This window comes from Harpegnathos saltator, unplaced genomic scaffold (genome assembly GCF_003227715.2).
Source record: "Harpegnathos saltator strain DR-91 unplaced genomic scaffold, Hsal_v8.6 scaffold36, whole genome shotgun sequence".
NCBI classification, from domain to species: Eukaryota; Metazoa; Arthropoda; class Insecta; order Hymenoptera; family Formicidae; genus Harpegnathos; species Harpegnathos saltator.
The window spans coordinates 816,398-839,413 of NW_020230161.1; the positions used below are offsets into that span (position 1 = coordinate 816,398).

Consider the following 23,016-nt stretch of genomic DNA (forward strand, 5'->3'; position numbering starts at 1 on the left):
TAAAGTACACAAATATCACGTTTCGGATTGTACTCTTCGGCATCTGAATGTGAAACTGATTGTACTCCATTCTAATCCGATTTGTCCCGGTTTTCTCCGAGAGAATCAGCGGCTTATCAGTCGGGACTCGATTAACGAATCACCATTTTAATGGAACTTCCTTGCGGGAAACGCGTTGTAAGGGCACTCGACTTCCCCGTTTTGTTTGTCGCGCGAGCACCCGGATCGCTTTTTTTTCTCCACCGCGCTTTCAATTAACGTTCCCGCACGCCACCGAGAGTCTGGTTTACATGTGCGCCTGCGACAGGCATTTCTGGCATTAAGTCACCCCTTTCATGCTCGATACTAACGAAAAGAGTCGCAAATAGATCGTCTTCTTTTCCAGTGCACGCCGGATCTGCAGGAATAAACGGCTCGCGCGCGTTTTCGCGCTCATTCCCTCGGCGACAGCGAGCGCGGACGTTTCCTCGGAAATTTATGCGCGTCGCCGCTCACTCGCGAGAGCGAAGAACTTGCAAAAGAGTCTCGCGGCAGTTTCGATTTTAATTTCTGCAAAGAGTTTTCGAACTTACACAAGAAGTTACATTTTTTCCCAATTAATTAAATTACACTTAAAAAGTATGTCTTACGTCAAAGAGACGGGCGCAACGGTGCCCGTTGATGTCACCTCCGAGGGAAATGTATGCGCAGAAAATTTGTGCAAAATTTTCTCAGAAAAAATATCGATTCCGCGATCCGCTGTTTACACGTGAAGGCGTCTCACCCCCCCCCCCCCCGATTCAAGAAGCGTGTAACGTTCCTCGCGCTCGTAATGTATCGCGCGTCTAAGGGAAACAGCCAGAAGCGCCGTGTAAATCCGGAACAACTTAATGGCCGGCTAATTTATCGCGTTAAGTCAACCTGACAACGTGACAGAGGCGCAATTCGCCGCGATCGTCGTCATGGGAATTCGGAATTGCGATTTGCAGCACGTGAGCTGCGAACCAATCACGCGCGGCTATTATTTACCGGCTGCTAAAGCTCGCGCGGCTAAGGAGTTTACGCGCTAAAGACGGATTTCATCGCTTTCGCATGAAATCCACTTTAATCCTCGTAAAATTTTAACGATTACTCGCGCGCGCGAGCAAGCGCGAGCGCACTCGCGTTATGATTGAATCCTCTATAAAATCCCGTTGTGCAAGCGTGACTATAAATCGTGAATTTTTACGGTGGGGCATTTAAATTTATATATTAAACACACATGTACGCGCGCGCATCAAGAAGTCACGGCGTAAACGACGTATCGTAAATTTCATAAATGTTTTTCATTCTCTTTCTCTCTCTCTCTCTCTCTCTCTCTCTCTCTCTCTCTCTCTCTCTCTCTCGTTGTTCAACTGAAATGGATACACGATTATATTTCGCCGCCAGAGTTCGCGCATCTCTCTCAGAGACGTTGTTATATCTCGCTAATTTATATTTATTTATTTATTTTATACGGACACACAAAGCTCGTGCGTGAAAGTTCGTATGTGTATAAATCAACAGAATGAATAATACAAGCCGAGTGATATTGGTGGGGCAGCAATTTTAACCATTTTCCCTCCCTTGAGAGATTCGGCGATTGACCGGGTGAAATCGTTCGAAGGAAAACTCGTTCGACGCTTGTCGTCGTAATCGTCATCGTCGTCGTCATTGTCGTCGTCGCGCACGCGAACATTATATGCGTATATGGCTCGCGTTTAACGTCATTCTGAGGGGATTTCATTTGCGCGAAATGTCGACCGTAAAGCGCCTCCGCCGCTGGCCTCGGAATTAGTAACAGCGTTTCAGGGAAGTGCTGAACACGCCGCAGGAATGAAATGATTAAAACTTTCATCGCCGCCCCTCTCATCAGCATTGCTGCGCACTTGTCGCGGCGGTAAGACGAGCGAATGCGCGAGTATGGTTTCGCGATTTAAGCGACGAAACCGCGAAAGGATATTAACATACGAGAGACACCCGATATAATCGGGGATGTAAATCCGAAACCGAACCGCAGCTGAAAGCCCGAGGAGAGGAACTCTTCGCGCGGAAGTTTCCGAAGTTCCCAACCGCCGACTTCCGAAATTAGGAGTCTGATAGTGTGGAACGGAATCGCTTTAAGCGATTCGTTCGTTCGGCGCAACAGTTCGCGAATCGGAAGGTCTTACGGCCGAAAACAAAACATCGCTCGAAGCCAGAAGCTATTTGCATCTCTCTCTGCTTTCTTGAAAGCGTCACGCGATCCGGCGTATTTTTCCACGGCGTATATAATTCCGCTCTCGCTCCTCTTCCTCTTTTGCCTTTCAATTTTACGTTGATTTTCCTCTCTACTTGACCTCTAAAGGGCACCAAAGCTTCGGGACGGGACGTTGTTTCATGCTCTTATTAGCTTGTCGAATAAAACGAGACGCTCCTTTTTTTAACGTCGAGGTGTATTGTTAATTGCTTTGCTCTACGGCCTCAGCTTTGAATAAATCCTTCCTTTCGCGTGGGAAAAAAGTGCTTTGGTCCGAATTTCCGCGCTCCTTCGTTTTTTTTTTCCTCCTTTTTCGTCCTCTTTTTTTGACGCGGGCAGTATGAGGAGGCGTGTATACAATATTATCCGGCGAGCTTCCAAAGAATGTCGTGCAATTTCGAGGGCACAAAGGCCGGCGAGGAGGTATCGTTGAAGTTCGCCGCGTCCTGCCGCGGCATCAGAAAATCTCTCATCGAACGAAGTTGCAGGATGTTCGTTTAGCACGTGATGTCGAGATGTCGCCTCGACGTGCCGCCCAAGTCTCGCTCTTTCGCTTCACGCCGTGCGGAACGATTTGATTTCCTGCCGGTGTCTTTGGATTTTCCGATATGCGGCGTATACTGTCTTGCGCATTTTATATCGCTTTGCCGACACACAAAAGTCGCGTTCGTGCCCGGCAACGCAGACACGCCGGCGGCCGATAAGAGCCTGAATATGCTTCCGATAAAAGCCAATGGCCCCTGTGCGCGAGAATCTTCGTGTGTTGCTTATCGACTTACAGCCTCGGAAAATGCCAATGGCCGCCCATGATGAGGAGCGAACTGTCGTCGTTAGAGGCGACGCCCTGTTATCCGATAATAATATTCATCGAGGGTGCTCCTCGATCTCACCCAAAATCGATCAGCGCTGAAAGAAACAAAAAACTCGATGCTCGATTCGCGTAGGTCGAACTTTGAATTCATCAAATTCTCACTCATTGTCGAGGAGCAAAGATCTCCCTGAAAATCTCTGCGCTTCCCGCCTTGGCAGAGAGACGTAGTCGGTGTTGTCACCAAAAATCGCGCCGTGCGAGATCACGTGCTGGGGAGTTCAAGTGCGCTCCGGGCGTTTCCGAAACACTCGATGTAAATATGAAATATGATCATCGGGTGTGCAATTCTCCCTTTCGAGTTTACGCTCTCTCGTCGTGTAGCTCGCCGTTGCGCCGCGCGCAGGAGCCATAAACAGCCGCACAAACGCGGCCGCGACGGATTGCAATAATTCCGCCGCATAACGGCCGAGTAACAATCTCCGCGATCAAATTACGTCGGCGGGAATTAAGGAGGCGAGTAAAGCAAAGTACAATTAACAAACACGCCCCGCCCCGCCTCCGCGGTCCCGAAACCGCACAATACCGCGCCGCCGCCGTCGTCATCGCGCCGTCGCGTAAAATACCGCGCGCGTAAGCGACACGTCCGGCCGTAAAGCAACGCGAAATCGCAGTGGTGTTGCGCGTGTGCACACACACACACACACGGATACACGCGATTTACATAAGACATAGGTTTACGCTTAAACATTTATACAGTATAAAGAAACTTGCGGGGAGATACAATTGATGCAAGCTTATATCGCGCGCGGAGGGGGAGGGCGAATAGAGAATTTATTGCTTTTCGTGAGACCGCAACAGGCAGGACTTTTAGTGTGCTTTGTCTTCTTGAAGACTCCCTCTCTCCCTCTCTCTCCCTCTCTCCCCCCCCTCTCTCTCTCTCTCTCTCTCTCTCTCTCTCTCTCTCTCTCTCTCTCTCTCCTTCTCCCTTCTTCTCTCCTCTCTCTTTTCCTTTCGGCAGGAAATAAAACCACGGTATGGCGACTGCAAAATAATTTGGTGAGTCGATATTCGTACGTTCCGATGCGCTAGGCGTTTGAGCGGTGCATAGCAGCTGTATTAGGAAGTTGATCAAGTATCCTGTATTTCCAGGTGCATTAGGGAGCTGCCTGAAAGCTCGCAATAAATTATGCGACAATCGACTCTCTCGTGCCTTCGCTTCCTTCCTTCCTCTCTCTCTCTCTCTCTCTCTCTCTCTCTCTCTCTCTCTCTCTCTCTCTCTCTCTCTCTCTCTCTCTCTCCCTCTCCCTCTCTCTCCCTCTCCCTCTCTCTCCCTCCCTCCCTCTCTCTCTCTCTCTCTTTCTCTCCCTCTCTCTCTCTGTCTCTCTCGTCCGCCACTTCGCTTTTAGTTTCCTCGTTCCCGGTCGCTGTGTGTTCCGTTCTCGCAAGGAAGAAGGCTGCTTTAAAGGGCAAATTCCCGCATTGTTATTATTTGAGTAGGGCGAGGAACGGCGGGGAATCGATAAATTCACGTTCGACATCTTCTCCGCGTCGGAGTCGCGGCATTAGCCGGAGATTAACATTACCGCTATTTACACGCGGATGGCGCGAATGCGGAAAATAAACGCGGAGGTGAGCGCGACGGAGGCGATAGAAAATTGGCATGAAACTCGGCAGAGGGAAATGTCACGAGGTATATATCGGTATAATTAAAAAGGTCTCGGTATAAATGTTACGCGCTAATAGAAAATATACAGCAACGAGGAGGCAACATATTTTTGCAATACTTGGTTTGCCGGAAGGAGAAAAACTCTTGGAAGCTCTAATTGCTCCATCGCGATTCATCTGCCGATTGATTACTTGCGGATTATTAACGCCTTTTCAATGATTGGCCGTAAAACAGTACTCTGCACTCTCAAATCCTTCGCGTTCGTCGGAGAAGGAGAAAAAATGTGTTTCTTGAGGAAAATTGCGGCTGGTTTGAGGCAGTATACATAAATACGGTGAACGGCGCTATATCTTGCCGCGACAAGAAGATAACGACGCTTAATTGCATAAAGCAATATACGAGGATAATAAAAGTGCCCGCGGCACTTGGCGGCGGACACTTTCCCCCATGCCACTTGCCACTCAACGCGATTTTCCCGTCGCTTAATGCCTCCCGTTAGAGAGCAGTTAGGCCATGGCGGATCCTTATAAGCTTAAAATTTTCGCGATTATTTAAGGGCGGGTCCTTATAAGCTTAAAATTTTCCGCGATTATGACAATCGGCGTATATTTCGTCACGGGTGCTGTCGCGCGCGAAAACGTCGCGGCGTCGAATTCAGTGATTTCCATCGACCTCAATCCCTTTGCAAGAATGTTCACGTTTGGGAAAGGTAACACGAAGCTGTGTATACGTAGTAAACATAAAAATCAAACATGTTTCGTCGGTACAGAGTCCACAGTTGGTTGCGTTAATGCAGCGAACGGTCTCGATCAAATCTCTCTGTGAGACGCATTCGAAGGAATTCATCTCGCGACTTGCATCGATCAATGATGCGCACTCGATCGCTTTGTTTCGCGACAGACAGCGGCAAGAATCGGAGGACTCGCGAACCTCGGCAAACGCGGGTGCGGCATTAGCGCGCCGGATTTGTCGACGCGGTGCGTTATCGAACGCAAATGTTTACGCACGGTACCCGGCAGCCAGATGGAAAACAACAACAAATTATTCAAATAATCTTGGCCGCGCGCGGCAGTCACACAGAGGAGGAATAACAATTTGCAGTTCCATATCCTGCGCGGCGCGATCGTGGAAAATAAAGCGACGAAAGGTAAACGGTAGCGGAAGCGACTCGAGTGTTTTCAGTATCGTCACTCGGCCAGGATATTCCGTGGATCCCAGATGCGACAAACTTAGTTCGCTTTAATTCAATTTCAATCGATGCCGAGCCCGAAATTCAGGCAGGAAGCTCACGGCGGATCCCTCAGGACCCAAGAGAGGTGGGACCTAGAGAGGCTCTCTCGGAGAAAAGTTGGGGGGAGCGCACATCCTCTTGTCAGGTCTCGACTACGGTTTATCCGCCGTGACTGTTCGTAACACAGCGGGCGCATCGCGAGGATGAGGCAGGATTCCGGCCGGTCGGAACGTGGCCGGAAGGGCGACTGGCGAGAGGGCGAGGGGGGCGGTTTTCCCCGTCGGAGGGCTCCGTCGTGGATGCGCGCTGTACTATTGGAAAATTTAATATTGTTCAGCCGGGGAGACGAGAGCGCGGCGAATGTCGCGTAATAAATGTTACGGACACCAAAGACGAGTAGGAAGGTGGAAAAATATCGCTCATAAATTAAATCTTACGTATAGCGAAACTCGCTGCATGACAAACGCCGAGCAGTCTCGCCGCGCTCGCGGCGCGATGTTCGTATGAGACTGCGCCTGTTAATTATTCATCGCGCTGCAATCGTGTCATCCTGTAAATTATGTAACGGCAGAAATAAGCGCAGATGCAGCGCCTACTCGTCGGTGCGTGTATCCTGCTCTGCGCGCGCTCGCCCGAGAGAGAGAGAGAGAGAGAGAGAGAGAGAGAGAGAGAGAGAAAGGGGGAGGGAGAGAGAAAGGAATTTAATATTCATCGGCGCATAGCTTCCGTTCCTGTTCGTAACGCCCGGCACAAAGGATCGTCGATTCTGTTATCGCGGGCTCGCGTTGCTCAAATCAAATAACATAGGGCGGCGACCGTCGCGGCGGTCGGGTCGTTTTCAATTTCCTATCGGCCGCTCCATTATTAACGCGCAAGCTAAAACACGTATCAATGATGGACGCGCGCGAGCGGGCGGGCGCCGGCCGAAATTTCTTGAGCGCTTCCGTGTAATCCCGAATTTATGGGCGCGCCGCGATCAGAGCCGCGCGCGTGCGCGCGATGACCGGTATTTTAATATTTATTGGATCTCGGCAGGGCGCGCAAGGGTCAAAGGAGTACACCGAGGGGGATCCGTTACGGTTCGGGATATCGTTTCAATATCGAGGGCGTGCGCGAGGTGGAGGGCCGCGACAGGATACGTGAGATGCGAGGGGATTTTCCAGTGGCTTTTATGCCGTCGACTGTCGGTGTCGCGACACGCGGGCGCCGGCCGATTCCCGTAAACTCATCCCAGCCGTTTCGCATCGGGCATTGTGACGGATCGCCAGGCGGTTTAACGGTGCTTAACCCCGCGCGACGTTGCGCCCATGAAAATCGTACGTGTCGCGTCGTTGTCCGCCAGGATTTTTCTCTCCAGCCGATTCTCGCCCCCTTCCGCCCCCTATAGCCGGCAACAACATCTTTCCTCGCCCTCGCGAGGATCCCCTTGGTCCCCCCCTCCCCCGCGTATACGTTTTTATGGAAGATTTCTCTTTTTATGCGCGACGTCTCCTTCTCCTTGAGAGTGGCTGCGGAGGACGCGCGAGTTAAGGATCTGGGACAGAACACTTCGCTTCCCTGCCTCTTGTTTCCTGCGCATTGCTCGTTTCGACGTTTCTTCCAGCCCGCGCCTCTCGATGTCTCCGCGCCGTCTAAATCCGCATCCGCTTGTGACGAATGCGAGCACGGAGGTCGCTCGCTGCTCTCCACCGTGGAGATATGTTTTCGACGGAGATGTAGAGGCAAATGAAAAATGTCGAGCCGCCTCTTACGTGTTACCTGGCTTATGACGTTAAACATATTACAGCGCGCGCGCACGAATACATACATACATATACATGAATATGGAATGTCGCGGAATTTGACCGGATTTGATATTCGTCAGCGGATTTGATATTCGCTTTCCCGTCTCGCCGCGCGTCTTAGACTTCTCGTTAAGTGCCTGTTAATGCGATTCAATCTTTCATAGGACATTAGTCGAATTTCAATTGCGATTTCAGATGGGATAATGGTGACTCTTTCTTTACCCCAGGCTTTGCGTAATCTGCATATTTTATCCGTACTTTGGTTACTTGCTGAGAAATATTCAGAAATTATATCTTTGCGATCCACTTGTAAAAAGCGGATTCTCTCGCTCTCTCTCTCTCTCTCTCTCTCTCCCTCCCTCTCGTCTCTCTCTCTCTCTCTCTCTCTCTCTCTCTCTCTCTCTGCTACGGTCGAAGAATTCTCGAGAAGGACGTTATGCAGATATCTCCCCGTTAAATTCATGTGGAGACGTGTCGCCCGTACGTGCAATCTCCGCGGTAAAATAATTTTTTCGTCCACTCTCGTCCGCTGAATCGCGGCGCGAAAAATCCGCCGTATCGCTGCGACGGCGTCACTTCCAAACTTTCGTACGATAACTCACTCCGGAAATGTCGCGATACTCCGGCTGAAGGAAAAAAATCAACATCCACGAGATACACGCGCGGCTCTTTGTTCGCGTCAAGCTGCACGCCGTCGGCGCCGGCGTCGACGACGAGAAAAAGAAACAAAAAGGGAACAGCGTAGCGCACGGACGCACGTGTCGCGGTAACGAGCGCCGAGCGAAAGTTTAATAGCCCCTCTTAGACGACGATGCGGACGCAACGAGAATAATTGACGCAAAACCGCCGGGCAATCGTCTTCGCGGGCGACGTCCCGCTCTCATGATTTATGCCCCATCGTCGGGAAACTCGTCGGCCAACTTGCAATTTTACCGGCCATTAGCCGCGCGTGATACATCTTTCACGTTTTGCCGTTTTATCAGCGCGATATCAGGGCTTCGGCTGTCGCCGCTCGTGACGCGAGCGGATGACGCGAATAATTCCTCGCGATTTTTGACGACTTTATCTCCACCGCACTTCGTCCGCTTATCACTCGCGACGCTCGCACACACGATACGCACGATACGAATCGTGCGAGATATAAAAAGCACGTCCTTTCCCCCCGTATTGCTTTCGAGCCACAATGCGCTCGAAATTCGCGACGCGATCGCTGCGGAACGTTTGGAACACGAGGAGGAATGTCATGGAGATCTATCTGTTCGTCGCTTGAATCTACCTACTTTACAATCTACTAACCGTACAACTTGGAAAGAATTAAAATTAAATGCGTACTTTCTCGGATCGCTCGACAGGATAATGGATTGTATCAGATTCATGAGCTGAAGAGAGGAGGAGAGAGCACGTTTGCGTTCGAGACGATGTAACGCTCCATTGTGATCCTCGCTGTAACTTCAATCCTCCGCATCGATCGCGAGAGGGGGTTCCATTATGAATTTATCGTCGCGTTTCTCTGCACTGTGACTTTCGTAAATATTCGAGCACAGAGTCGAGATGGCTCATATGAGAGCGTTAGATGACGGCGATATCCTTTAACGGGGCGCTACTAATATTGAAAGCACGTACAGAAGAAGGGTCTGTAGCGATGACAGAAGCAACAACATTTTTTCTCTCTTGTTTCAGGAACCGTCCAATAGAAACTCAGCCAGACGTCCCAGAGGCAGCCGACTTCGGTGAGTCCGCCACAGTGAATTTCTTCTCTCTTCTTTTTCCGCGCTGTTTGACTAGTCTTGTGTGAGAGCGCGATTGCCCGAGCGCGGCAACCACGAAAGCGAACTTTTACTCTCCTGCGCGACCGCGGCACTAAGAAATTCCGCTCTTCCGCGCGTAGCTTCCTTTGCGCGCGCGCGCGCGATCTATTGTGCTCGTGTGTGTGACCGAAGAGAAAAATGTCGGGGAGATCACTTTCCTGTTGGATGGCGATAACCGCGCGAAAGTAATCGGCACAAAAGTTCGGACTTCTCTTTCGTCCGCGGCGGCGCGCGCCGGCGGCCGTCCCGAACTTCCGTCGCGGAACCGCCCGCGATCGGTGTCTCATCGGGATGCCGCGCTCGCGCGGAATCGATCCTTCGCCGTTGGCGCGCAGGCGGTCCTGATGGTTGACGCTAATTTGCACGTAAGGACGACGAGAGCCCCGAGCCGTGAAGCTTCGTAATTACGAGAGCGACGCGCTTCGCGCGACAATACGTCGCGCTCTAACAAGCCGAGTTGCAGCGATAACCGACTGCCGCCTGCGGCGCCAATTAATTTATTATAACAATTCCAGCCTTTCGGCTGCTAAACAATCGTCCGCCGGCGCGACGAATTACGTGACGCGTCGCGAAACTGGCAGCGTACGCGCGAGGCTGCTTCTCTCCGCGCGCACGCGCGTTGCGTATAATAATTCCGGAACGTCGTAATTAATCCGCTATTGACTAAGATGCGAAATTGCGCTATTATCAGGATCCCCTCGTAATCCTCTTTTACACGCCCCGCAGGCAATTGATGAGCTTTTTGGAAGAGCGACTTAACTTCCCCTCGCGTTTCCCGAATTAAGTTGTCGCTTTGGAGAACCTGTGAAATATCGCACAAAGGGTGATTCGCGGATATCTTTCGCGCGCGAATTTTGCGCCGAAGGTGCGGATTATATCGAGTCGCGAGGATGAAGGGAAAACGGGATTAATAATTTTGCAGTTAAAATTAAGCGACGACTGAGCTCGGAGAGGCTGCAAACAGACGGTAATATCTGATTCTTCTTTGTCTCATTCCCGACTGACTTCACTGACGCAATTTTTCAATTCGAGGGTCGATTGTCAGGATATCGAATTCTAGAAACTGGAAAACGGACGAGAGAGAGAGAGAGAGAGAGAGAGAGAGAGAGAGAGAGAGAGTACTCGCCCACTTCCTTTCTCGATATCTCCCTTGCCCTTTTGATGAGAAATTCATTTGGAGTTAATGAAAGAATTTATAAATAGAAAACGACTCGCGCTATAAGTCTCTGAAACATTTCATTCCCGCCGGTAGTCGCATAATACCCGACGATCGACCGGTACATGTACAACATGATCGTCCTTGGCGCGAGCGATCGTTCCTTCGAAATTTCCAGCGCGCGTTAAACCGGAAACTGCGAGAGCGGAGTACGCGGCCGCTCGGAGGAACATCGCGTCTAATGGCTCGTAAAATTGAATGTCGCGCACATCGGGCGGGAATAATAATTGATAATAACTACGGGAGTAACGAGGGGAAGAAAGGGAGAGAGAGAGAGAGAGAGAGAGAGGGGGGGGGTGTCGCCTCATATGCCGACTGCCAATCACGACATGTCCTTCGCCGTGGAGGCTCTCGTGTGACAGAATTGAAGACGCCAATATACGGCATCTCGCAGAACCGACGAGAACGAACCTCAGCGAATGAAGATAATTCTCCGTCGAGCGGATTAATTGATTCACCGTCATTGATTAGGTTCACAACACTTCGGTTGCGTTGTGGAACACTGCGGAAAACTGACGGGGCGAATCCGGCAATTTCGAATCATGAAATTACTTGGCGACGTAATTGTCATGTACGTAATTGTCATTTACATGAACCACAGCATCTCTCGCGAGAAGACAATCGTCTCGGAAAAAGCGCGACAAGCTCTCTCCAACAATGTTCTTTCAATTTTCGCGAATGAGAAGACAAAGATTCGCTCTCGTGACACGTCAATCGCCAGAGCCGCGCCGGCCGATAACCGTCTGCTTCTCGATTGGAGTCCTTTATCGAACTGCAACGCGCCGTAAAAAAGAGCATTGGGCATTCATCTGTCGCGAGTTAGCGCGAGTTTCCGGTCGACCACGACGCGTTTAACTGCGTCTGGAGGGCAACGGGCGTGAGAGAGAGAGAGAGAGAGAGAGAGAGAGAGAGAGAGAGAGAGAGAGAGAGTGCGCAACGGGCTGGTCGAATAGTAGAAGGGTTAAAAAGGCCGCGGGAGGCGGGGGGGGGGGTGAGAGATGTGTCGGTACACTGCTGCAAAAGCAACGACCGGGGCTGACCTGAATCTACGCGGGTGGCGCGCGCGATGAAAAGGGAACGACAAAAGCTGCGGTCTGCGGGACGAGGATGAGAGTGAAAATACCGAAAATAGGCCGAGACCATCCTACACATACATACGTACGCACGACGGTACGTGCTAAGGCCGCCGCCGTATAAAAGATCGCAGGATCGTGCGTAGGACCCGCGGTGGACACCGTAGAGCATTCGCAGCTGCGGTCCTCGCGCCATTTAATCCGTAATTACGTATTTACGTCGCGACGTAAACGCGCGCGCGCGTCGCGCCATCAAGCTATGAATCTGCTCGCGCCGCGCCGTGAAGATGCGAGTGTACTTTGGGAATTCGAATTCCCTCGTGGGGAAGCGAAAGAGAGAAAGCCATCCTCGATAATTCCGTCTGCGCGAGCAATCTCACGGCTGGCGGCTGCGAGCCGAAGCGAACGACAAGGCAAACACGCGAAGCACAAACCTCTCGCGCGCTCCCGTGGATCGAACGTGCAGGGCGCGGCGCGCAACGTTTGTTTTTAATTTAAGCACGGACAAGTCCCGAAGATAAAACGGAAAACGGGTTAAATCGCGTCCAATATTCATATCTCCGCGGCAGATGATTGTTAATGTTTAATGTCGTCCTGCACCTGCGCTCTTCTCCTCTGCAGCGCAGCGTCGTGAGTAACGAGGTCGAGCAGAAGACGAGAGAGAGAGAGAGAGAGAGAGAGAGAGAGAGAGAGAGAAAAGTGAAGGAGGAGGAGGAAGGATACGGAAGAATATCGGATTCGCTGGGAGTCGGATCGAGATCGACGTTGTCGAAATTAAAGGGCATAGCATGCCATAAGTTTGCTTGGGGCTTCTTCGCACATGGATGGATGGGGGTTGAGCTTGGAGGAGGAGGAGAAGGCACCTGAGCGTAAGTTTTTACGTCATTGCTGCGGCACGTCGGAACCTCGAGGACCCGAAGATACCCGCCGCGCGCGCTGCGGAGATTCCGGGGCTTCGGCTGCGGTAAATTAGTTCCGTTCGAATTTCGTGTCGTAATCCCTGAGCACGCGAGACGTCAGAAAGAACGACGCTCGTGTACGGCCTTCCTGCTCGCCCCCGCCTCCTCCGTCTCCTCCTGCTCATTCTGCCAGTCCTGCGGGGATTTTCATGAACGTGAGAGCTTTGCATGCCGGCGATCTCTCTCCCGCTATACGTGCTTCCGATTTTTAAGCAAAACATTGCGCACGCGGTCTGCATCGAACATCGGCGACATCATGGACGCGCGGCGGAAGCGTCATGCTTTTTGGGTCCTCCGGCGTCAGCGATGCTGAGGAAGCATCACGTAGTCGCGAGATCGAACCCATGAACACGTCTTGTAAAAGTGAAGTTTCCGAAAGTTTCTAATGGGAAAAAATGGGCGATGTGATTTACATAAAATTTCCGGTACGTTGGTCAAGTAACTCGTATACAGCATAAATAAATAAATATGTATGTATATGCACATTATACGAGATTACATCCTATTTGCGGGAGGAGAATGAATTATAAAAGCTCCTTCTCTCTCACGAGCCCCACGCGCGCGTAATTTTTCATTATCGCTGTTGCACCGCGTAATTGAGCTTTTTTTTATCGAGAATGGAGCGCGTAAAAGTTGGCAGCAAAAGTTCCCCTCATTCAGGTATGCTTACAAAAGAGGCCTACACCGACTGTTGCTACAATGGGCAGCGGTTCGAACAAGGAACTAATGAACTAGTTGTTGATCAACTTTTTTCACCTCCTTTTTTTCCCTTTTCTTTCGGAAGTGTACACACAGCTTCATTAATGCCCGAACATTTACCAGATCGGGAGTTATTAGACGTTCTTGCTCCGATTCATTATGTATTTTTGTTTCTGCATTCGTTGTCGACTGTCTGTCATCTGAGAAAGTGGCAAGGATATTCCAAAGTAGCCGTGAGAGCTTGACAGAGCCTTGAGATTTGGCTCGCGTAAAGTAACGTTTCCGGTGTTCGCAGAATCTTCTAGCATGAAAATTATATAGTTTATAAATTATCAACAATCATGACACATATGTATACACGTAAAAACAAATATATATTTAATGACTCCCGGTCTGGTAAGTGAGACTGATGAAGCCGTGTGCGCTTCCTCGTTTTCTCCCAACTTATCTAACTGTCACGATCCGATCAGTCAGTCGTGATCTCGGAAATCCTGACTAGGCCGTAAAAATATCCAGCGAATTGTACACACAGCAGCTGTACAGGCGTCGTACGTTTCACACTCGATCGTCCTGATTCCTCGAGTTCGGTATCGCCCGCGACGTTTCATTCGACGTTCCACATCGTAAAGACGGCCAGTTTCGTATCGCCTCGTTAAGCGCGCGCGAATTAAAGCGACGATCCGGCGCATGGCTGGCCGACTGTCTCTCCTACCTGGCGGAATTGAGCCGTTTAGGTCTACATTTCGTCGGGAATTTCCAGCGGCGAAGCCGCGTAATAGCTTTCCGTAGTTTGAACGCCTACAGAGGTAATTCGTTTCAGAGGGACGAGCGTGGAAGGATCGTGGCGGGCGGGCGAGGGGGAGGGGAGGGGGAGCTGGCAGTGAGGTTCGTTTAACCATTCGCTCCTGGATGAATTTTATTGAAACTTTATGGACGATTGAAAGAAGGGCGTGTTCCAGATATCGCGACGGGAGAGGGAATTGGAAACAGAAACGGGACCATCAAAACGACGGCCCTCAAAACGCGCGTTTTTCGGACGAATTGATTGTTTCTCCGCGCTCGCGTCGATAACAGCGGCTAATCGTTCGAGATAATTGAGGGGAAGACCGGCTGAAGACCATTCCACGCGCAGCCAATGGGAAACGCCAATGGGCATTGATATTGAAATTTTTGCGCTTGCGAGAGTGTGCACAAGGTAAACCGACGCAACTTCAACATAAATAGACGCATAGATGTCGACCGAATCAGCGCGATATTTTCTGTTTCAACATCGATACCCACGCGGGAAATCCCCGCGTGCAAATCTGCTGTGCAAAAGCGTCAGCCTGTGACGATACCCGCCGTTAAAAGCAACGGATTAATATAGCAAGCGCGGTGTAACATTAACGATTACAATAACGCGATCGACATTCGCGACGATGAATATCCGGAATCGCGCTAATCCGCTCAAACTTGTGTGTCTTCGTCGCGACGGGAGCGCTGGCAGTTTATCCTATTGTTCGGCAGACGCTCTGGATTCCCCGCAGTTTCTTTTATTGACGCATTCTTTGAAATTGAGCTCGACTTCGCTTCTGCGAGTGATAATTCCATTAAACGCCGCTCGCCGTTTCTTCGCTCGCGGACAATTAACTTTGACCAACTTCGTGACTAACGCGCAAATTAGAATTCTCGAAGCGAGCTCCGCCTGGAATTGAGTCTCCTCGTCGTGAAATTCCGCCAAGCGTCCCGAAATAATGTACAAAAGGCGGGGACAAAAGGCTCGGCTTCGTCGCGCGATTCATTATCCCTCGCTCGTGTGACACTTGATGCACGTCGCGCTCATGGGGACGATGTTCACCCGAGATGACTTGTCGTCGTCGTCGCCGCCGCCGGCGTTTATTTATTTGTCTATCGCGGCGGAGAGGAGGAAAGGAGCGAACGTGATAAAGAGCCGTATTTTTCGGCTGGTTGCGCCATTAGTCAGCGGCATTTTCGGATCGAACCGACGATTGATACGCTAAACGAGTTGTCGCCGACGACGTAGATGGATGGCGCTTAGATCTCTCTCGGATCACAGGTGTGATCCACACTATCATTCGGAGAGCCCCCACTTCATCATCGGCCTTCTTCCTTAGCTAGAGCATCATTCATTCCATCCTTGCTCGGGACTTTTTATACTCTGGATACCGCTGCAAATTGGTCGAAAAGCGTTACGTCGGGAGAGAACGGGGAAAATTTCTTTCGCGCCTTTCTCGAGCGCCTCCCTCTTGCGCGATTTTTTTCTCTTCCTTTTGCATTTGCTATAACTCGCCTCTTTCTGACTTCAGTGCCGTCTTTTTTCATCGTGTTATCCTGGGCGAGGCATCCCGTCGGAGAGAATAAATCGTTGGAGCAATCTCCGTTCGCTTCGATCGTATTCACGGGGGAAGATCCGGCTGCGGTATCTCGCGCGGTGGAGACTCTCCGCGAAATAGACTGCGTTATATATCGCCAAGACGGCGTTATTAAGTCAGATTCTTTTACACTGTATCGCGAGAGGGGCCCGGTGGGGCGAAATAAAGATTCGTGTTACCCGTTTTAGGACCGCCGGTGATTTTTACGGCTACTTAAAGTCTAAAGGCTCTTTTTTCGAAACCGTCTGGCGAGCAACGGTGCGAGCCTTTATTCGCGCATCTTAATCTCGACCGCTCGACAGCCGGTCTTTATCGAAGGAGAGTTGCCGTTAGTTAAACTCCCACGTTAATTAGCGATACTTGCGAGCCTGTGCCTCGATTTGATGAAACAGTCCCGAAGATGTTCGCGTTGGCGCGTTGCTCGTGCCAAGAAAACTGTGGCCGCGATCGCAAAATCGAGGCCGAGGGAAGAAAGAGATAACTCACGCCATGAGTTTTCACGACGGATAGCAAAGTTTCTCTTCCATTTCGCTGCTTCGCGCGCCATCCCCTCCCCTCCCCTCCCCTCCCCCCCGCGCTCCTTTCCTCGCCGCCCTCGAATCACCGGCGTGTTCTCTGCCCTACGTTGGGCTTTATGAAAATCCCGTTGAAGTTTAGTCGGGCGAAATGGCGCTGCAAAAGTTCCGTGGATACGGCGGCTGGCAGCATCGTCGTACGCTTTGTCTACTCGGCCGTCTTGTTACTACCCTTACGAGGGAGGAAAAAATCTTGTAGAGCGACGAGGGGCGCGGGCGCGAGGCACTTTTCACTTTTCCCGGGGATTTTCGAGGGGTGTTACCGCTGAAAGAGCACAGCTGCGAAGTGCCGTTCGATGAATTATGCATGTAAATCACAATCGGTTTCCTCGCGGAATAACAGCGCGCTGTACACCAAGTGTTTTGGAACGCTCCACCTTATTAATTCCGGCGACACATTCTTCCCGATCAAATTTGAAATTCTGAATTACGGAGAACGTTCCGCGAGCACACCGTTCGGCGATCATTTACTTTGTCGCGATCTTTCGATATATTCTCTCACGCCGTCAGGTTTCTATCTCGATATCACGTTCCTTTCTGCACGCGAATTCGACGCGTCTGACAGAGAGAAGGCTAATTGATAAAAAGAAACTTAAGCGAATAATTATTGCTGAATGATTATTGCTCGATTACATGGAAGAGTTTTCGGAATCTTGCTCGATCGCCCTTGATCTGCTTTCGACAAAGAAAAGAAACTCCCGAGGAATTTTCGCACCTCTTGCGAGAGTAATTAATTCCCGTATCGGGGACATTTGTTCATCATAATGAAGTTTCAAGTCTTTTCGAACGAGTCAGAAGTACGACGAAAGTTTCGACATTTAGTAGAACTCCATCGCGACATAGACTTTTTTTCCTCACTTTGTCGGAATAATTAGAAAGGAAGAATCGTGTCATTATCTTCTCCTAAGTGTTCGTATTCCTTCGATCTATTATTTATGCAATGTCAAACGATATCTCAAGTTGGGGAATTCAATTGCACAATTCTCGATTCTTTCAACACGTTTCGGACAGCTGAATTGCTGAATGCATGACACGACATGAATTGCTTTCTTGTCGAGCTATTACAAGCGTTTAAACCTAAAAAGTTTCAAAAACACATTTCAATCGCCGGCTAGGGACTTGCGACTTTAGGCGGTAAAAACGAAGACGTACGATTTCCGCGCTGCTGCAAAATTTATATCAACGTTGTGCGGTGGATAAATCCGAGGTTGTAACTGTAAATTATTAGCCAGCAACTTTCCGAAAGGAAAACGTAAGAGCCACGCGGCGCACGGTGTTCCCAAGTGGCCAGCCTTCCCAATATCAAGTGTGCCCAACGTTCCTTTAGCGATCGCAGACGAGAACTGAAGAACCTTCAACGTGGCGATTAGTAATTCCTTCCGCTCACCGAAAACAATAGAATATTCGGTACGGTGAAAAAATATTTTTTTTCGTAACATGTGGCGCATACCAAATACGAGAAAGAGAAAAACAAAACACGTGGTATTCTCAAGTACTGATCATGCCTAACGTTGCTTCACCTCAGTGATCGGACGAGAACTGGCGCTTTCAACGTGGCATGACCGCTGACGAGAGTCGTGTTGTTTATTCAGCCAGATTCGCGTTTTCCGATGTGTAATACCAGGAGTTTCCCCGCTAGGTACGTGAAGAATTTAACAATCTCTCTCTCTCTCTCTCTCTCTCTCTCTCTCTCTCTCTCTCTCTCTCTCTCTTTCTCTCTCTCTCTCTCTCTCGGAACCACGTCGGCGGCTTCTGTTCGCCAGCGGAATAAGCTCACCTGCGGACGAGCGTTGCGCGCAGGAGAGGCACTTTGCCGAACTATAATGTAGCACCTTTGCCTGGAGTAGCGCCACCTTCGCGATTACTCGTCCTCGTGAACTTTCCATCCGCTTGGTCGCGACGAGGAGGAGGGAAGGAGGGAGAGTGCGGTGTACTCGCATAAACCGACGAGCGTGAAGGCGCTGCAGAGCGGGATTATCAGAGCGAATGAGCGAAGCGATGATAAGTAACGATAACCGACCGCCCCCGGCCTTAATGATCTATGTATCACTCCAGCTATCTACTGAAGTGGTACGAAAGTTCATCTTGTTATCAGCATGCCGGGGTTGAACTTGTACGTACGTCTTGATGACTCCCATCTAGACGGCTGCATAGGACAGATAAAGTGACTCGCGCCCGTTGATCCGGCAACGGGGCGTGACTCTTTCATACCGAGATCGTAGACGGGCTTTGCTATGCCTGCGCGTTCCCACCGGAGATTTTATTAGGCTCCCTCCGGGAGCCCGACTTACCCCGAGAGAAATGGACACTTTCGCGGTAACGAAGTAACCGCGACGATAAAATTGACTTAATCGCTGGGTGAATTTTTCTCTCCTCGGAAGCTGTCGATTGAGATGGCATGGGGGACGATGGGGGTCGTGCGAAAGTGCGAAACGCGGTAGTTTCGATTGATTTTATCTAACGAAATTCGCGTGTATTTGCGTGAATATTTCACGCGTAATAATTCAGAGGTGGGATCACTTTCCAGTCGGTTTAACGATAAAACTGATAGTTTTGAATATTACAATTGTAAGCTTAACGTCCCATCTTTTCTCTCTCTCTCTCTCTCTCTCTCTCTCTCTCTCGTTCTTCCTCAACTCCAACTCTGAGAGATTGGTATTTCTCAAATCGCATCTTCCCCTGCGTTTTACATAACAGTTCGTGAGTTGAATAGGCGCTTCTTCGAGCTCCAACATGGAGAAAATGCAGTAGGTAAGCAGTCGTAGTATCAAAGAGTAAAAATGTACTCGTATGCGAGTGTGCGTTTAGCAGTGTTTCTCAATAACTCACCTCGATAACACACCCTACCTGTTCTACATGCCAACTCTCGCGCTATCGCGTTACACGATTCAGAGATGGAAGCCGCGCATTATACTCCATTAACGTTCCATTTAACGATATGACTTTCCGCGCAATGATGCGCGGGAAAAGTGGCCACCGTTCACTCCCCTGAGAGAAGGCGTACTGAGATAGGACGTACGTGATATCCCGTGGGATCGAGCAGAAGCTTTTCCATTCACCCGTGGGAAAAATCTAACGGAACGGAAGGACACGGAGGAGGGCCGGCGAAGTCTAAAACTCAATTTGTCAGCGCGTCGGTAGCGCTTGGGACCCTTCACGAGAATTCCGCCTGAGCCTTTTAGGGCCTCGCGTCTCGCCTAACGCTTACTTCCGTAGCCTTAGCAGTTTCTTTCCTCTCCCCCTCCCGCCCTTTCCTCCGCACGAAATCGCTTTACGCTCCGGTTCGCAAAAAAATTTCGCCTGGAAAGTCGCCGCTGCCGTTAAAAGCCGCCGTAACATCGTCACGGACGAAGAAAAGTTGCCCCATCTCTCGAGCAACGTCTCGTGTAGGTAGAACCCGTGACTTAGAAATATTTTATTAATCTTGCTTTTCCCAGAAAGAGCATCCTCCGTTGGCTTCTACTCGCCCGCCCCCCCCCCCAGCCCGCCCGCTCGAAACCGCCTTGTCAGTTCGAAACTATTTCGGTTTATGCGCGGTCTTTAAGAAAACTCATTTACCTCTGTAAACGTGGCCGTCGCATAAATTACCCGAATTCGCGGGAGAATGGCGCAGGCGGGCTAAGATTCATTAAACTGTAGCTGTAAATAAATCCCGTGACTTTCGATAAAGTCGCGATAATTAAGCGGGTAATTCATGCGCGACTGACAGACGCGAGGAAAAACGTGTGCCTCCTCGTTTGAGGTTTGAGCAGGAATTTTTGCGATAGTTGCCGTAGACTCGTTGTGTGTCGATCGATCGTTTCCTCGATCTTCAGTCTGAATGCCCGGCGCGTTATAATATTCGCCAAACGACGACAAACCGGCTGAAACGAGGGACCGCTTGTTGAAGGGAGCACGCGCTCCGCCGCGCGTCGCGAGAAGTGAAGGAGCCATTCATGAGAGGGGAATTGGGTTACTCGAGAAGTCGTATAAAAAATTCCTTAAGGGAGAAAGAATGGCGTCGCGTCGCCGACGCGGTGAAGGTGAGTCGACGTCCGTAGGCGAGTAGAAGGCGAAGGTGGAAAGTCATTATCGTGACAAAGAAGATCGGAGCAATCGAGCCTGGTTCGAGAAGCCTATCAGTAAGCTTCAGCCGCGTCTAAAAGAGCTTCCGGCGTTCTCAGTGTGGTGTGCAAAGAGCGAGGTTCGGCTCGGAGGGAAAAAGGTAGTTGAAAGTGGTTGAAAGGGCGCGGCTCCCCCCCCTCTCTCTCCCTCTCTCTCTCCCTCTCTTTCTCCCCCCCCCTCTCTCTCTCCCTCTCTTTCTCTCTCTCTCTCTCTCTCTCTCTCCACACGGCAGGGAGAAAATTAGCGGTCTTTGTGCTTTGCGAGATAATATGTAAACCAAACTCTTTGCAGTCGGACATACTCGGGAGAAGGAACTCGCGCTTTCCGCTTGTGTATCTTTTTCCCGAAGCATTTCGTGAAGTGGACCGGCGCTGAAACTCAAACGGCGGCGCTCGCCGCGAGGAAACGCCGCGTGAAAGTGCGGCGAACACGAAGAAGGATCGTTCGGAGTTCGGACCGAACTCTTGCCCGAACGGCACGCGAACCAAGATTTTCGCGAGAGGAGAGTTATGGCCCCGAGAGGGAGGGAGAGAGAGAGAGAGAGAGAGAGAGAGAGAGAGAGAGAGAGAGAGAGAGAGACAGAGAGAGAGAGAGAGAGAGAGAGGGAGAGGTGCGAATGGAATTACGATCTTGGCTCGCTCTTACTTTTTCTTACCCTTCTGTTTTTTTCTTTTTTTTTACAAAGAAAGAGAGAGGTGTGTTGCGTTGTGTTTTTAGACTCTTTATTTGTTAAATTGTTTTTCACGCTCAGGTCTCGTCGCTCTGTTGGCGGGGCACCCACGCGCGTTTCGCGATCGTCCCGATCTTCCTCGTCGCAGATAATTAGTTTTCTTGTTGGTCTCACCCTTTCCGTCGCGCCGATGCGCCCTATTCCCCTTTGTCGGCCTGAGCTTTTGACTCACGGCAGATCAATCGCGCGGTATCCCAAAATGAAGTTTGTCCAATGGTCAGGACTTCATATGGAGATAGACGCTCGCCTCGATTGCAGCGCTGGACTTTCGTTCCGCCGGCAATCCGACAGCCACCGGATGAAAGAGCTCTGTCTCATCAGGCAGATGTAACCGCGCAAACGACGATCGTTCATTCTCACGACTGATTAATCGTGCGTCCATAATTTACGCGTAAATTATTCGAAGATAGATAGATATTCGAGACAGAGGCGGGCCGGGAAGAATGAAGCAAGAAGACGCGCGGAGTGAACGACTGGAAAAATACTGACGTTACTGGCGTCAGAGGGGGGAGGTTATCATTCGCCCCCGGAATTTACAGCCACAGCGTGCTCCGTTTGCCGTCCTTATATCGTGCCCTCGGCATCTCGACAGTTATGCTCGGAGATACGATTATGATCGCGCGCATGAGATGTTACGTCAGGAACTGTAAAAGTGCTCGCCGGGGCTCCCGGCGAAGGCGCGTCGGATGAAGTAAAACGCGCCGCCGCCGCCGCCGCCGCCGCTCTCGGAATTCCAATATTTGGATACGCGGCCCGCGGCGAGGATCGCGGCGAGGATCGCGGCGAGCGTAGAATTTGACTGGCTCTGATGCCGCGTGCTATCGGCGCCGCGCATACACACAGCTGTCCGGCCGGCTATCCCCGCGGGTTTTCACAGGTATTAAGAGTCCTCCCTTCCCCGCGCCTACTCGCGCGTCCCTCCGCCGCCCTGACCTCTTTAACTTTCGTCTCTGTAGATGAGAGACGCGTGAACTTTCGCCATTGTCTCTAGTTTCCGCTCGGTACGCTCGCCTGCTGCCCCGTTCCTACGGCGTTGATAAGCGTCGAACGTGGTGTCGTGTGTGTTCCGGACACGTGACGCACGCGACTCTGGCCTCTAATGAGTTTCGGGTTAAAACCGATCGGCACGCAAGTTGCGTGGCATTTACCTCGGTTTCACGCTAACGCGATATCGCGTCTGCTGTCGAACGCGCATTTCTTCGCCGCATCAAGGGGGAAAAGAATATCGAAATCCGAAACTGATTTAAGTTTCGAGCTACGTAACGGGTGTAATTTTCAACCGGCGCATTCTCGTTCGGGGGTGGTTTGCGCGAATTCACGTGTTAATGACAGTCGAATGATACACAGTAATGTAACTTTTGCCTCGTGTATTAATTGCTGTATTTATTTATTTAGCTCTCCTGTCCGGTATCTGTTTACGCGCCGCATTACACAATGCAACAAAATTAATTGCTCGCGTAATGTATCAGTTTTTGAATGCGATATGCGTATAATATTATTTCGCAACATGCAACGTATCGCGTATCGTAATTATTTTACTCCTTGGGAATTTCGACAACAATTCTATAATAACTGATCAAATGTACCGCGAAGAGAAAACAATATTCGATATCCTATATTTTTGGAAAATATTAGCTGGTTTTAGCAACTATATATATATATATATATTAATAGCAATGCACGGACGTATAACAACTCCGAATTTCTCAAACTTACACGCATCTTGGCAATTGGCAAAGTAAACGCGATCTT

General features: G+C 50.4%; 1 protein-coding gene across 14 annotated transcripts in view; it reads left to right on the top strand.

The window, feature by feature from the left end:
• Window positions 1-23,016, top strand: part of nAChRa3 (nicotinic acetylcholine receptor alpha3 subunit) — a 69,605-nt gene that overhangs the window by 1,992 nt on the left and 44,597 nt on the right. For 12 of the 14 annotated variants that reach the window (XR_003113143.1, XM_025300385.1, XM_025300382.1 and 9 more), the window contains one exon: window positions 9,409-9,458. The gene's annotated coding sequence lies outside the window, so the exon portion shown is untranslated. Of the gene's footprint in view, window positions 1-4,411; window positions 4,738-8,168; window positions 8,227-9,408; window positions 9,459-23,016 lie in introns of those variants that run through there. The other 2 variants (XM_025300389.1, XM_025300390.1) reach the window with 2 other exon arrangements.